Genomic DNA, 15,382 nt, shown 5'->3' with positions numbered 1-15,382 from the left:
CTAACCACCATACACCACCTACAATACTACTACCACACAACTACTACTACTACCATTACTAGTACTACCACTGTTACTACTATCATCATCACAACTAACCAGTACCACTACCATTACTACTACTACTACCATTACTACTCACTCACCTACTACCACTACTACCACTACAACCACTAATACCACTACTATACCACTACTACTACAACTACTACTACAACACCACCACTACTCTACTCACTCACTATTAATAACCACTACCACCACCATTACTACTACCACTACCACAACCACCTACACTTACCACCAGTATCACCATCACCTCACCACAACCACTTACCACTACCACTCACTACACTACCACCATACACCACTCCCACCACTGCCACCACCTACCACCACTTACCACCACTACAACCACCACTCACCACTACTCCACCATTACCACTCACTACACACTCCCACTCTACACCACTACCACAACCACACAGCCATTACCACACAAATCCACTACTGCTACCACCACTCCATTACCACAACCACCATCCACCACTACCACACCACTACCACCACCACCACCACCGCAACCACAACCACCACACTTCACCACCCTTCACCACCACCACTACTCACCACCACCACCACAGCCACGCCACTACTACCACAACAACCACTACTCACTACCACCACTACCACCACTACCTCCGCCACCACCACTACTACAACCACACCACCACGAATACATTGGACACCAGCACCTCACTACCACCACTGCAACCACCACTACTACTACTACTACCACACTACCACCACCACCACTACCACACCATTACTCTGGCCACTACCACTACTACCACTACTGCTGCAACCACTACCACTACCACTACTACTATTACTACTCACTACAACAACCTACTACTACTGACTATTACTACTCCACTACTACTACAACTACTAATGCCACTACCACTATTACACTACTACAACAACCACTAGCAATTAATAATAATAATAATAATAATAATAATAATAATAATAATAATAATAATAATAATAATAATAACAACAATAATAATAATAGTAATAATAATAATAATAATAATAATAATAATAACAATAATAATAATAATAATAATAATAATAATAATAATAATAATAATAATAATAATAATAATAATAATAATAATAATAATAATAATCATGTGTGATGTGGTTAAGATCACAAGTTGGTATTTCACCTGGTGACATAATTGGTGGTGATCAGGACAACACCTGGTCGAGGATCACCAGTTGAAGTGTTGGTCACTTTGTTCTTCCATGATTGTTAGTGTACCTAGACAGACGTCATAACAACAGCATCTATTGTACTCAGACAGACGTCATAACAAGAGAATCTATTGTACTCAGACAGACGTCATAACAACAGAATCTATTGTACTCAGACAGACGTCATAACAACAGCATTTATTGTACTCAGACAGACGTCATAACAACAGCATTTATTGTACTCAGACAGACGTCATAACAACAGCATTTATTGTACTCAGACAGACGTCATAACAACAGCATCTATTGTACTCAGACAGACGTCGTAACAACAGCATCTATTGTACTCAGACAGACGTCGTAACAACAGCATCTGTTGTGCTCAGACGTCATAACAACAGCATCTATTGTACTCAGACAGACGTCATAACAACAGCATCTATTGTACTCAGACAGACGTCATAACAACAGCATCTATTGTACTCAGACAGACGTCATAACAACAGCATCTATTGTACTCAGACAGACGTCATAACAACAGCATTTATTAAAACATTGTTGAGTAAGTATCTGTGCACTGATCCAGCTGCTGACAGTCTGGGTCCCTGTCTACCACATACACACATTACTAGGATCATTCTGTACCAGTCGTATTTATATTGTATGTAAATACAACAGACGTGCAAATTTTGGGTATCTTTAATGACATAACTAGAAGACTGAAGAAGTATATACAAAAGATGAGGTAATCAGTCCCTCAGCCTTGGAGTTGGTGATGACCACAAGAGTCTTAATAAAATTAAGAAATATCCTTCGTAATGACTTCATTAAATAGTTAGTGATAATTATAACGAAAACCTGAAGGAACGACTTTGTTAAATGGGAGACATAATTCAGAGATCAAATTCAAAACAACTCTGCTAAAAGACGAGTATTAGACTAGAAGCACTGAGATGAACAATGGAAGATGAGGAGGAGAACAATGTAGCCAGTGACTTGTTCAGTCTAACACTGAGATGAACAATGGAACATGAGGAGGAGAACAAGGTAGCCAGTGACTTGTTCAGTCTAACACTGAGATGAACAATGGAACATGAGGAGGAGAACAAGGTAGCCAGTGACTTGTTCAGTCTAACACTGAGAAGAACAATGTAAGATCAGGAGGAGAACAATGTAGCCAGTGACTTGTTCAGTCCAGCACTGAGAAGAACAATGGAACATGAGGAGGAGAACAAGGTAGCCAGTGTACAAGTAAGTTCTTCCAGGATGTGCTGAACATTTCTCAAGATTTATCAACTGAACTCACGAAATCGTAATGACACGACTGAAAATAAGCCATATCATGGGGGGTGGGAACAGAACCCGCGGTCTTAGAGTCATTAAACTCTAGATAGACGAGTTGATCTGGAGTTGTATGACGACCGCGGGTTCAAGCCCCACCCGTGGTATACTTTCATCAAGTGAACACACTGACTTAAGGCTGAGGGACTGACTACCAAACTGTCCTCGTCGCCGTTCTTCTCTATACTGGACTCAACAAGCCACTGGTGGGCGAAACATTTCCTCAATAAAAATTCCGAAATGTTCCACAAGCATTTCATACTAAAACAGGTAATTAATGGTGATCATGATGTCGACAATCACAATCTGATCCTTAAACGAAACAAGGAAACTAAAACAAGTATTGTTGAATCAAATATCATTCTTTAGTTCCAAACTATACATACATACAGATATATATATATATATATATATATATATATATATATATATATATATATATATATATATATATATATATATATATATACAGGAGGAGGATTTAAGTGGGTGTAGACGGGTGGACGGTGATAAAAGCATCTAAAAACTAGTCTACCTTAAACCTGGACTGGCAGCTGTTTTTTGTTTAACGAGGTCGGTCTTACCACAGTCCTGGGGTCGGTGTGTACGCAGCTGTGTTACCACAGTCCTGGGGTCGGTGTGTACGCAGCTGTGTTACCACAGTCCTGGGGTAGGTGTGTACGCAGCTGTGTTACCACAGTCCTGGGGTCGGTGTGTACGCAGCTGTGTTACCACAGTCCTGGGGTAGGTGTGTACGCAGCTGTGTTACCACAGTCCTGGGGTAGGTGTGTACGCAGCTGTGTTACCACAGTCCTGGGGTCGGTGTGTACGCAGCTGTGTTACCACAGTCCTGGGGTAGGTGTGTACGCAGCTGTGTTACCACAGTCCTGGGGTCGTTGTGTACGCAGCTGTGTAACCACAGTCCTGGGGACGGTGTGTACGCAGCTGTGCTACCACAGTCCTGGGGACGGTGTGTACGCAGCTGTGTTACCACAGTCCTGGGGACGGTGTGTACGCAGCTGTGTTACCACAGTCCTGGGGTCGGTGTGTACGCAGCTGTGTTACCACAGTCTTGGGGTCGGTGTGTACGCAGCTGTCTTACCACAGTCCTGGGGTCGGTGTGTACGCAGCTGTGTTACCACAGTCTTGGGGTCGGTGTGTACGCAGCTGTGTTACCACAGTCCTGGGGTCGGTGTGTACGCAGCTGTGTTACCACAGTCTTGGGGTCGGTGTGTACGCGGCTGTGTTACCACAGTCCTGGGGTCGGTGTGTACGCAGCTGTGTTACCACAGACCTCGGGTCGGTGTGTACGCAGCTGTGTTACCACAGTCTTGGGGTCGGTGTGTACGCAGTTGATACCACAGTCCTGAGGTCGGTGTGTACGCAGCTGTGTTACCACAGTCCTGGGTTCGGTTGTACGCAGCTGTGTTACCACAGTCCTGGGGTCGGTGTGTACGCAGCTGTGTTACCACAGTCTTGGGGTCGGTGTGTACGCAGCTGTGTTACCACAGTCCTGGGGTCGGTGTGTACGCAGCTGTGTTACCACAGTCTTGGGGTCGGTGTGTACGCAGCTGTGTTACCACAGTCCTGGGGTCGGTGTGTACGCAGCTGTGTTACCACAGTCTTGGGGTCGGTGTGTACGCAGCTGTGTTACCACAGTCCAGGGGTCGGTGTGTACGCAGCTGTGTTACCACAGTCTTGGGGTCGGTGTGTACGCAGCTGTGTTACCACAGTCCTGGGGTCGGTGTGTACACAGCTGTGTTACCACAGTCTTGGGGTCGGTGTGTACGCAGCTGTGTTACCACAGTCCTGGAGTCGGTGTGTACGCAGCTGTGTTACCACAGACCTCGGGTCGGTGTGTACGCAGCTGTGTTACCACAGTCTTGGGGTCGGTGTGTATGCAGTTGATACCACAGTCCTGGGGTCGGTGGGTACGCAGCTGTGTTACCACAGTCCTGGGGTCGGTTGTACGCAGCTGTGTTACCACAGTCCTGGGGTCGGTGTGTACGCAGCTGTGTTACCACAGTCTTGGGGTCGGTGTGTACGCAGCTGTGTTACCACAGTCTTGGGGTCGGTGTGTACGCAGCTGTGTTACCACAGTCCTGGGGTCGGTGTGTACGCAGCTGTGTTACCACAGTCTTGGGGTCGGTGTGTACGCAGCTGTGTTACCACAGTCCTGGGGTCGGTGTGTACGCAGCTGTGTTACCACAGTCTTGGGGTCGGTGTGTACGCAGCTGTGTTACCACAGTCCTGGGGTCGGTGTGTACGCAGCTGTGTTACCACAGACCTCGGGTCGGTGTGTACGCAGCTGTGTTACCACAGTCTTGGGGTCGGTGTGTACGCAGTTCATACCACAGTCCTGGGGTCGGTGTTTAAGCAGCTGTGTTACCACAGTCCTGGGGTCTGTGTGTACGCAGCTGTGTTACTACAGTCCTGGGGTCGGTGTGTAGGCAGCTGTGTTACTACAGTTCTGGGGTCGGTGTGTACACAGCTGTGTTACCACAGTCCTGGGGTCGTTGTGTACGCAGCTGTGTTACCACAGTCCAGGGGCCGTTGTGTAAGCAGCTGTTACCACAGTCCTGGGGTCGGTGAGTACGCAGCTGTGTTACCACAGTCCTGGGGTCGTTGTGTACGCAGCTGTGTAACCACAGTCCTGGGGTCGGTGTGTACGCAGCTGTTACCACAGTCCTGGGGTCGGTGTGTACGCAGCTGTGTTACCACACTCCTCGGGACGGTGTGTACGCAGCTGTGTTACCACAGTCCTGGGGTCGGTGTGTACGCAGCTGTGTTACCACAGTCCTGGGGTCGGTGTGTACGCAGCTGTGTTGCCACAGTCCTGGGGTCGGTGTGTACGCAGCTGTGTTACCACAGTCCTGGGATCGGTGTGTACGCAGCTGTGTTACCACAGTCCTGGGGTCGGTGTGTACGCAGCTGTTACCACAGTCCTAGGGTCGGTATGTATGCAGCTGTGTTACCACAGTCCTGGGGTCGGTGTGTACGCAGCTGTGTTACCACAGTCAAGGGTTCGGTGAGTACGCAGCTGTCTTACCAAAGTCCTGGGGTCGGTGTGCTCGCAGCTGTGTTACCACAGTCCTGGGGTCGGTGTATACGCAGCTGTGTTACGACAGTCCTCTTGTCGGTGTGCACGCCGGTATCTTACCACAGTCCTGGGGTCGGTGTGACCGCAGATGTGTTACCACAGTCCTGGGGACGGTGTGTACGCGGCTGTGTTACCTCAGTCCTCGGGTCGGTGTGGACGCGGCTTTGTTACCACAGTCCTGGGGTCGTTGTATACGCAGCTGTGTTACCACAGTCCTGTTGTCGGTGTGTACGCAGCTGTGTTACCACAGTCCTGGGGTCGGTGTGTACGCAGCTGTGTTACAACAGTCCTCGGTTGGTGTGGACGCAGCTGTGTTACCGCAGTCCTGGGGTCGTTGTATACGCAGCTGTGTTACCACAGACCTGTTGTCGGCGTGTACACACCTGTCTTACCACAGTCCTGGGGTCGGTGTGTATGCAGCTGTCACCACAGTCCAGATGTCTGTGTGTACGCAGCTGTATTACCACTGTCCTGGGGACGGTGTGTACGCAACTGTGTTATCATAGTCCTGTTGTCGATGTGTACGCAGCTGTGTTACCACAGTCCTGGGGTCGGTGAATACGCAGCTGTGTTACCACAGTCCTGGGCTCGGTTTGTACGCAGCTATGTTACCACAGTTCTCGGGTCGGTGTGGACGCAGCTGTGTTACCACAATCCTGTTGTCGGTGTGCACGCAGCTGTGGTAACACAGTCCTGGGGTCGGGGTGTACGCAGCTGTGTTACCACAGTCCTTGGGTCGGTGTGTGCGCAGTCCAGAGGTCGGTGTGTACGCAGCTGTGTTACTACAGTCCTGGGGTCGGTGTGTACGCAGCTGTGTTACCACAGTCCTGGGGTCGGTGTGTACGCAGCTGTGCTACCACAGTCCTCGGGTCGGTGTGTACGCAGCTGTGTTACCACAGTCCTGGGGTAGGTGTATACGCAGCTGTGTTACCACAGTCCTGTTGTCGGTGTGTACGCAGCTGTGTTACCACAGTCCTGGGGTCGGTGTGCACTCAGCTGTGTTAGCAGAGTCCTGGGGTCGGTGTGTACGCAGCTGTGATACCACTGTCCAGTGGTCGGTGTGTACGCAGCTGTTGCCACAGTCCTGGGGTCGGTGTGTACGCAGCTGTGTTATCACAGTCCAGTGGTCGGTGTGTACGAAGCTGTTACCACAGTCCTGGGGTCGGTGTGTACGCAGCTGTGTTACCACAGTCCTGTTGTCGGTGTGTACGCAGCTGTGTTACCACAGTCCAGGGGTCGGTGTGTACGCAGCTGTTACCACAGTCCTGGGGTCGGTGTGTACGCTGCTGTGTTACCACACTCCAGGGTTCGGTGGGTAAGCAGCTGTTACCACAGTCCTGGGGTCGGTGTGTACGCAGCTGTGTTACCACATTCCTGGGGTCGGTGTGTACGCAGCTGTGTTACAACAGTCCTGGGGTCGGCGTTTACGCAGCTGTGTTACCACAGTCCAGGGGTCGGTGTGTGCGCAGCTGTGTTACCACAGTCCTGGGGTCGGTGTGTACGCAGCTGTTACCACAGTCCTGGGGTCGGAGTGTACGCAGCTGTGTTACCACAGTCCACGGGTCGGTGTGTACGCAGCTGTGTTACCACAGTCCTGGGTTCGGTGTGTACGCAGCTGTGTTAGCACAGTCTTTGGGTCTTTGTGTACGCAGCTGTGTTACCACAGTCCTGGGGTCTGTGTATACGCAGCTGTGTTACCACAGTCCTGGGGTCGGTGTGTACGTAGCCGTGTTACCACAGTCCTGAGGTCGGTGTGTACGCAGCTGTGTTACCACAGTCCTGGGGTCGGTGTGTACGCAGCTGTGTTACCACAGTCCTGGGGTCGGTGTGTACGCAGCTGTGTTACCACACTCCTCGGGACGGTGTGTACGCATCTGTGTTACAACAGTCCTGGGGTCGGTGTGTACACAGCTGTGTTACCACAGTCCAGGGGTCGGTGTGTACGCAGCTGTGTTACCACAGTCTTTGGCTGTGATAGATAGTTTACTCTGCACCACCAGCTCTGAGAGATAGTTTATTGTGCACCTGCAGCTGTGAGAGATAGTTCACTGTGCACCAGCAGCAGTGAGAGATAGTTCACTGTGCACCAGCAGCAGTGAGAGATAGTTCACTGTGCACCAGCAGCAGTGAGAGATAGTTCACTCTGCACCACCAGCAGTGAGAGATAGTTCACTGTGCACCAGCAGCAGTGAGAGATAGTTCACTGTGCACCAGCAGCAGTGAGAGATAGTTCACTCTGCACCAGCAGCAGTGAGAGATAGTTCACTGTGCACCAGCAGCAGTGAGAGATAGTTCACTGTGCACCAGCAGCAGTGAGAGATAGTTCATAGAAGATATTCAGCAGTGTGCAAATTAATTTGGACATGAGTAAATATTGTGATTGTCTCATAATATGTTTAATCTTCAGCTTAATTAATGTACTTTGGGATCATTTATTTTCAGGCGAGTTTGCTGCTGACTTCTGACAACCACTCGGCGACTCTTGTCAGTGCCAAAACAGCTGTTGTTCTGTAAAGCTATTCCTGCAAGTGTGATCTGTTAGTGAATGTGGTGTTTGCCAAATTCTCCCCTTTCTTTCATGATTATTGCTGGAATTCATAATGGATGTTACTCCTAGGAAGAGTGCAAATATTGTAGCTCTTAGAAAAATGCTGATTTGAATATCAGACAGATCGCCAAAAATTTAAGCCAAGCAAAGTCAACTGTTGGTCGGATTCCAAAGAGAGTTGACGTCATTGGTGACAGTGGAGCGCTGCGTCGAGATGCAGAAGAAATGCAAGATCCCACATCACGATGATGTTTAATTGCTTGTTTGGTAGGCTGTAAGCGGGTGGTTAATTATAAACGTCTTCTTCGGAGGTTTATTACTTTATTGTTAAGTCGTGGTCGGTACACAGGCTTGTGTGTTGTGCCCATGGCCCGGGCAGGGCCATCCCACGAGAGAGAGCTAGGAGTAGGCCTTGTGTCTTCCTGCTAGGCCGCTGTGAGAGTGAGAGCGAGGCAAGGGCAGACAGGCTGGCGTGCCCACCGAGAGGCCTGGCTACAGAGGGCAGCACTTGAGTGGCGCAAAATATGAACTAAGCTGGCAGACAGCATAGCCTGTCTGTGCAGACAGTACAGGCTGTCTACATACGCTCGGCCACCTACCTCGCGTCGTCCCGACACGACAATACTGGTGGTAAAAGAAACTCGGTCTCTCTCTCGTTGGAACAGGGCACAGAACACAAAATAAAAACATGTATATACATATGGACATGGAAAAAAAACTTCCTACAGGGAGGGAAGAAAAAAACATGTGGGGTGTGCTAAACATCGTGGTCAAAGGCAGTGAGCGTCGATGGGCATCACTGAATGCCTTCCTGTGTCTGGACAGATACTGCAACATGGGAGACATCGCTGCGGCTGAGCTGTGACGTAACAGGGTATGGTCTCCTCTGGAACGGTGAAGCAGTCATCGTAGGAGTTGCTGCAGGTTTTCACTCAACCTGGGGCACGACATGCTCGTGCCCTCGAGTGAGGCGTCGACAAAACTCGGCAACTGGGCAGGACTTCTGGCAAGCAACTCAGGAGGACACTTCTCGACTGGTACTGTCGCTGGGCTGTCACTGCCGACGAGCTTGGAGCGAGTTGTGGCAGAGACGACTGGGCAAAACATCTGGGAGTAGTAACAACATACACCGGACTGCAGTGAGAGAGCTAGCGGTCAAAGTGACATCTTCTTTGTGCAGGCTGCTCACTGAAGCTTGTGACACGAGGCTGACACAGTGCCTGCCGACAGTGGCTAACTGTGGCTTGACGAGTGTCATTCTCTCGGCAGTTGGAGTTATAGCAGAGGTTAGTCTAAGCGTCCCCAGACTTGTTTCTCTACATATAACTGCACTCTGAAGGTCTGGAGGTGAAGTGAAACAAATCTCGATGGGAATCGTAGCAGGTACGATTCTACAGAACATCTATGAGCGACGAGCATAAGAGCTTTCTGTACAAGAGGGCTCGGGCTCAGGGGCTGACTTGACATCAGCTGTCAAACGCACTGGTCACATCGGGTGACTTAGCACAGTGGTGCTACTCAGGTCTGGCTCAGACCTCACTGGACACATGGAAACTACACACACCCACGGTACACTAACATGTGAGAACACTGACTGAGAGGAATTAATTAACACACGACATATATCTTCTCTCAATCTTCTCGACAATACTGAAATAATTACTGAACACTCGATGGTGACATCATGTGATGTCAGGCGTGATGTCGCGAGGTGACGTCAGCAGCACTGTGACGTCAGCAGACATCTCGAGGTGACGTCAGGCAGACATCGTGACGTCATGAAGTCGGGCAGCATCGTCGGTGACGTTAATGTGATGCGGGCAGCAGACCACAGCATGTGGCCTGGGACATCTGGTAACTCACGTGGCCTGTGGATCCACGCGACATCACCCACACCCAACGTGGCGTCGTGATCCACATGGTGTCGTGATCTACGTGGCATGCTGATCCACGTAGCTTCGAGTGGCCTCAGGCACTCGGATACACAGCTCTGGCAATGAATCACACGAAAAACAGCAGAAAACACAGCAGAGGGAGTGAGTAGTGGTGAGTGTACAGTAGGCTGGTGATGTGTGAGAGTACAGCAGGGCGAGGAAAGGAGTGGCCACTTCCTCCTCCCACAAACACGTGGAGAAACTCACACTGGACGCAGAAATCACCACAAAACTCACCTCTGGGTTGCTGAAATAGCTGTGCTGAGCTGAACAACAACAGCAACATACAAGTGACGCTGAGCACGTGACTTGAGAAACAGCATGGGACGCTGTAGCGTGGGGTCGCTGGGACGCCACTTACAATTCTCGAAGAAATTCGGCAAATTTCGGCTGGATCCTGCTTGTACCTGTGTCTGGATGCTCAAAAGTGTAGACACGACATCAGGATAACTCGATGAGAGACGGATGCTTCTTGTATAGGGTGATAAAGTGAAGATGACTTCATACCTTCCTTCCTCTCTCCGGGCAAACAACTGCTGTGACCACCGCTGCTACCAATTTTTAACAAGATTATTTGGTATGCTGTAAGCGGGTGGTTAATGATAAACTTCTTCAGAGGCTTCTTACTTTATTTGTTAAGTCGTGGTGGGTACACAGGCTTGTGTGTTGTGCCCATGGCCCGGGCAGGGCCATCCCACGAGAGAGAGCTACTAGTAGGCCTTGTGTCTTCCTTCTAGGCCACTGTGAGAGTGAGAGCTAGGCAAGGGCAGACAGGCTGGCGTGCCCACCGAGAGGCTTGGCTACAGAGGGCAACACTTGAGTGGCGCGAAATATGAACTAAGCTGGCAGACAGCATGGGCTGTCTGTGCAGACAGTACATGCTGTCTACAATGACAAGGATATTATAAGAAGGATCCCAAAAATCCTGCAAAGATCTACAGAGAGATTTGGTTCCAGCTGGTGTAAATGTTGATTCTTCAACTGCTCGATGAAGGCTCCTTGATGTTGGAAGAACTGAGAGAAAGCCAGTAAAGAAGCAATTACTGACACCTGCTATGGAGAAAAAACACGGCTGTGGTGGTCAGCCGATCATAAGGGATAGACGACAGATGAATTAAGCAAAGTTAGATATTCAGATGAGGCACATTTTGAAGTGCAAAGGTACAGATCAGTGGTAGTGAAGTACATGGGTACAGATCAGTGGTAGTGAAGTACGTGGGTACAGATCAGTGGTAGTGAAGTACGTGGGTACAGATCAGTGGTAGTGAAGTACATGGGTACAGATCAGTGGTAGTGAAGTACGTGGGTACAGATCAGTGGTAGTGAAGTACATGGGTACAGATCAGTGGTAGTGAAGTACGTGGGTACAGATTAGTGGTAGTGTAGTACGTGGGTACAGATCAGTGGTAGTGAAGTACATGGGTACAGATCAGTGGTAGTGAAGTACATGGGTACAGATCAGTGGTAGTGAGACGGAGTAAAGGCGAACGTCTTCAGAATGGGCACAATCAGCAAGCGCCAGAACACCTTTCTAAGATGTTTTGGGGAAGTTTTACTGCTAAGGGCCTTGGATGGCTACTTATTGTTGAGGGAACGATGAACAGTGACAAATACTAGGCAATCCCGATGTGGATAGAGACTTTCTTGTTGGAGGAAGCTTTTTCCAGCAGGATCTTGTTCCAGGACACACTTCCAGGAAAATGCTGGCAATTCAGAATCTATGGACAATAACCAAACGCAGGAGAACTGCTGATCAGGGAAGAAGTTAATTGCTGGTGTTATTAGAACCCGGTACCACGACGATGAACTTTCTAAAATGTGTTCAATATTGGTTGATTCCATGGCAAAGTGAGTAGCAATTCTTAAAAAAACAGAGAGTAGTCATATCTCTTATTAAATCAATTATCTGTCATATCATTGCCGTGTATTTTTCAAATATACATTAATTTCCAAATGTCTTATTTTAACACTTTCCCAATTAATATAAAGGTATTAGAGTGAGGTTTAAATATGATACAAACGCTGCACGTAGTAGTAGTAGTAGTAGTAGTAGTAGTAGTAGTAGTAGTAGTAGTAGTAGTAGCAGTAGTAGTAGTAGAATTTGTAGTAGCAGTAATACTTGTACTAGTTGTTATTTCTAGAAGTGGTATGATGTATGTGATGGCAGGGTTGATTGTTTTAGGGGATTCTTGCTAATACTTCAAAGATGACGAAGATGCCTTTATTTTGCTTGTGTTAGAAATACTTATTAAGGATGATTCAAAGCATTTACGTCTTCGGAAGTTGGGTTCTTTACTCACAAGGCAAACGTTGTTAAATTACGTCACGTGGTTGGCGGAATCCCTGTGTTGTATAGTTCCTACATGCGTTAATGGGTTCACTGAGACGTGTTCCGAGGCTTCCTGTTGTTTCACTGGCGTATATTCTGTCACTACCACCAGGGTCCGAGTACAACACCGGAAAACCACCAACCACCTGATGAAATTGATCGACCGCCTTGTGATTAATGTCCCCCATTTTCCGAAGACGTAATATGCCTTAAATCATCATTAATCGCTATTTCTAACACGAACAATAAAGTCAGTTAATACCAATAACACTTATACCACTAATACTACTGCTTCCACTAATATTACTACAATCAGCAGGTTTTATGCTTTTAGATCTTACTCTAATACTTATATATACCCTCTGTGTCCACGTATGTTAGTAACTGCTGGAGAGCAAAAAGTTCCAACAGTAAAATGTCGTTAATACTATCAAATTTATTACAGTATGAGCTTTGGCCGAACAATAACACAATTCGTTGGATAGCAAAAAAAGGTGAATAACTTAATATCGCTGTAAGAATCAGTTACCTGGTAGGTAGCGAAGGTTGCAGTGTTCAAAACCAGAAATGAAAAATGCAGCAGCCTTAGCAACATCAGCAATGTACCCTGCAGAGTGATCATATCCGCTACAACATATCTGTTCCAGTCTACTGAGCTCACTCCAACGTTGACCAGAGGTCTAACATGCACTTCTTTCAGAGTAGGATGACGATGACTCTGAGTTTGGCGTTCATCACCAGGTATTTGATTAGGTTAACCGTGGATATTTAAGGTGATTAATATCCTGTAGAGAAATCACTGAAAGTTTCTGAAGGTGAGTTAAGAGAGCAGCGAGTCTGACCACCACCTTCCACGACAGTGTGTACACTGTGGCTAGTTGTGTCTACCCTCCATCACACTACCTCGTGGAGGGTGACTAGTACCTCCCCTGGTAGTGTGTACACTGTGGCTAGTTGTGACTACCCTCCATCACACTACCTCGTGGAGGGTGACTAGTACCTCCCATGGTAGTGTGTACACTGTGGCTAGTTGTGTCTACCCTCCATCACACTACCTCGTGGAGGGTGACTAGTACCTCCCATGGTAGTGTGTACACTGTGGCTAGTTGTGTCTACCTTCCATCACACTACCTCGTGGAGGGTGACTAGTACCTCCCATGGTAGTGTGTACACTGTGGCTAGTTGTGTCTACCTTCCATCACACTACCTCGTGAAGGGTGATAAGTACCTCCCACGGCAGTGTGTACACTGTGGCTAGTTGTGACTACCCATCATCACACTTCCTCGTAGAGGGTGACTAGTACCTCCCACGGTAGTGGGTACACTGTGACTAGTTGTGATTACCCTTCACACTACCTCGTGGAAGGTTACTAGTACCTCGCATGGTAGTACGTACACTGTGGCTAGTTGTGACTACCCTTCATCACACTACCTCGTGGAGGGTGACTAGTACCTAGCATGGTAGTATGTACACTGTGGCTAGTTGAGACTGCCCTTCTTCACACTACCTCGTAGAGCGTGACTAGTACCTCCCACGGTAGTATGTACACTGTGGCTAGTTGTGACTACAATTCATCACACTACCTCGTGGAGGGTGGCTAATAACTCGCATGGTAGTATGTAAACTGTTACAAGTTGTGACTACCCTTCATTACACTACCTCTTGGAGGGTGACTAGTACCTCCCACGGTAGTACGTACACTGTTGCTAGTTGTGTCTACCTTTCATCACACTACCTCTTGGAGGGCGATTAGTACCTTCCACGGTAGTAGGTAAACTGTTGCAAGTTGTGACTACCCAATATCACACTACCTCGTATAGGGTGACTAGTACCTCGCATGGATATGTGTACACTGGGACGAGTTGTAACTACCCTTCGTCACACTACCTCGTGGTGGGTGACTAGTACCTCCCACGGTAGCATGTACACTGTGGCTAGATGTGACTGCCCTGTATCACACTACCTCGTGGAGGGTGACTAGTACCTCCCACGGTAGTACGTACACTGTGGCTAGTTGTGACTACCCATCATCACACTACCTCATGGAGGGTGACTAGTACCTCCCACGGTAGTACGTACACTGTGGCTAGTTGTGACTACCCTTCATCACGTTACCTCGCGGAGGGTGATTAGTACCTCGCAAGGTAGTATGGACACTGTGACTAGTTGTGACTACCCTTCATCACACTACCTCGTGGAAGGTTACTAGTACCTGGCATAGTAGTACGTACACTGTGACTAGTTGTGATTACCCTTCATCACACTACCTCATGGAGGGTGACTAGTACCTCCCACGGTAGTACGTACACTGTGGCTAGTTGTGACTACCCTTCATCACGTTACCTCGCGGAGGGTGATTAGTACCTCGCAAGGTAGTATGGACACTGTGACTAGTTGTGACTACCCTTCATCACACTACCTCGTGGAAGGTTACTAGTACCTGGCATAGTAGACGTACACTGTGGCTAGTTGTGACTACCCTTCATCACACTACCTCGTGGAGGATGACTAGTACCTCCCATGGTAGTATGTACACTGTGGCTAGTTGTGACTACTCTTCATCACACTACCTCGTGGAGGGAGACTAGTACATCCCATGGTAGAATGTACACTGTGGCTAGTTGTGACTACCCTTCATCACACTACCTCGTGGAGGGAGACTAGTACCTCCCATGGTAGTATGTACACTGTGGCTAGTTGTGACTACTCTTCATCACACTACCTCGTGGAGGGAGACTAGTACATCCCATGGTAGAATGTACACTGTGGCTAGTTGTGGCTACCCTTCATCACACTACCTCGTGGAGGGAGACTAGTACCTCCCATGGTAGTATGTACACTGTGGCTAGTTGTGACTACTCTTCAT

General features: G+C 48.4%; 1 long non-coding RNA gene across 1 annotated transcript in view; it reads right to left on the bottom strand.

Annotated features, from left to right (window-relative positions):
* Nucleotides 1-13,478, bottom strand: part of LOC138853570 (uncharacterized) — a 108,858-nt gene extending 95,380 nt beyond the window's left edge. Inside the window, exon 1 of the long non-coding RNA XR_011392739.1 lies at nt 13,045-13,478. This is a non-coding gene — a long non-coding RNA (uncharacterized lncRNA). The remainder of the gene's footprint in view (nt 1-13,044) is intronic.
* Between the last annotated feature and the right edge of the window lie 1,904 nt (nt 13,479-15,382).

The sequence above is a fragment of the Cherax quadricarinatus genome, chromosome 33, assembly GCF_038502225.1.
Source record: "Cherax quadricarinatus isolate ZL_2023a chromosome 33, ASM3850222v1, whole genome shotgun sequence".
Classification (NCBI taxonomy): domain Eukaryota; kingdom Metazoa; phylum Arthropoda; class Malacostraca; order Decapoda; family Parastacidae; genus Cherax; species Cherax quadricarinatus.
The sequence above is the reverse complement of the archived record's forward strand: the minus strand, read 5'-3'. Positions and strand labels throughout refer to the sequence as shown.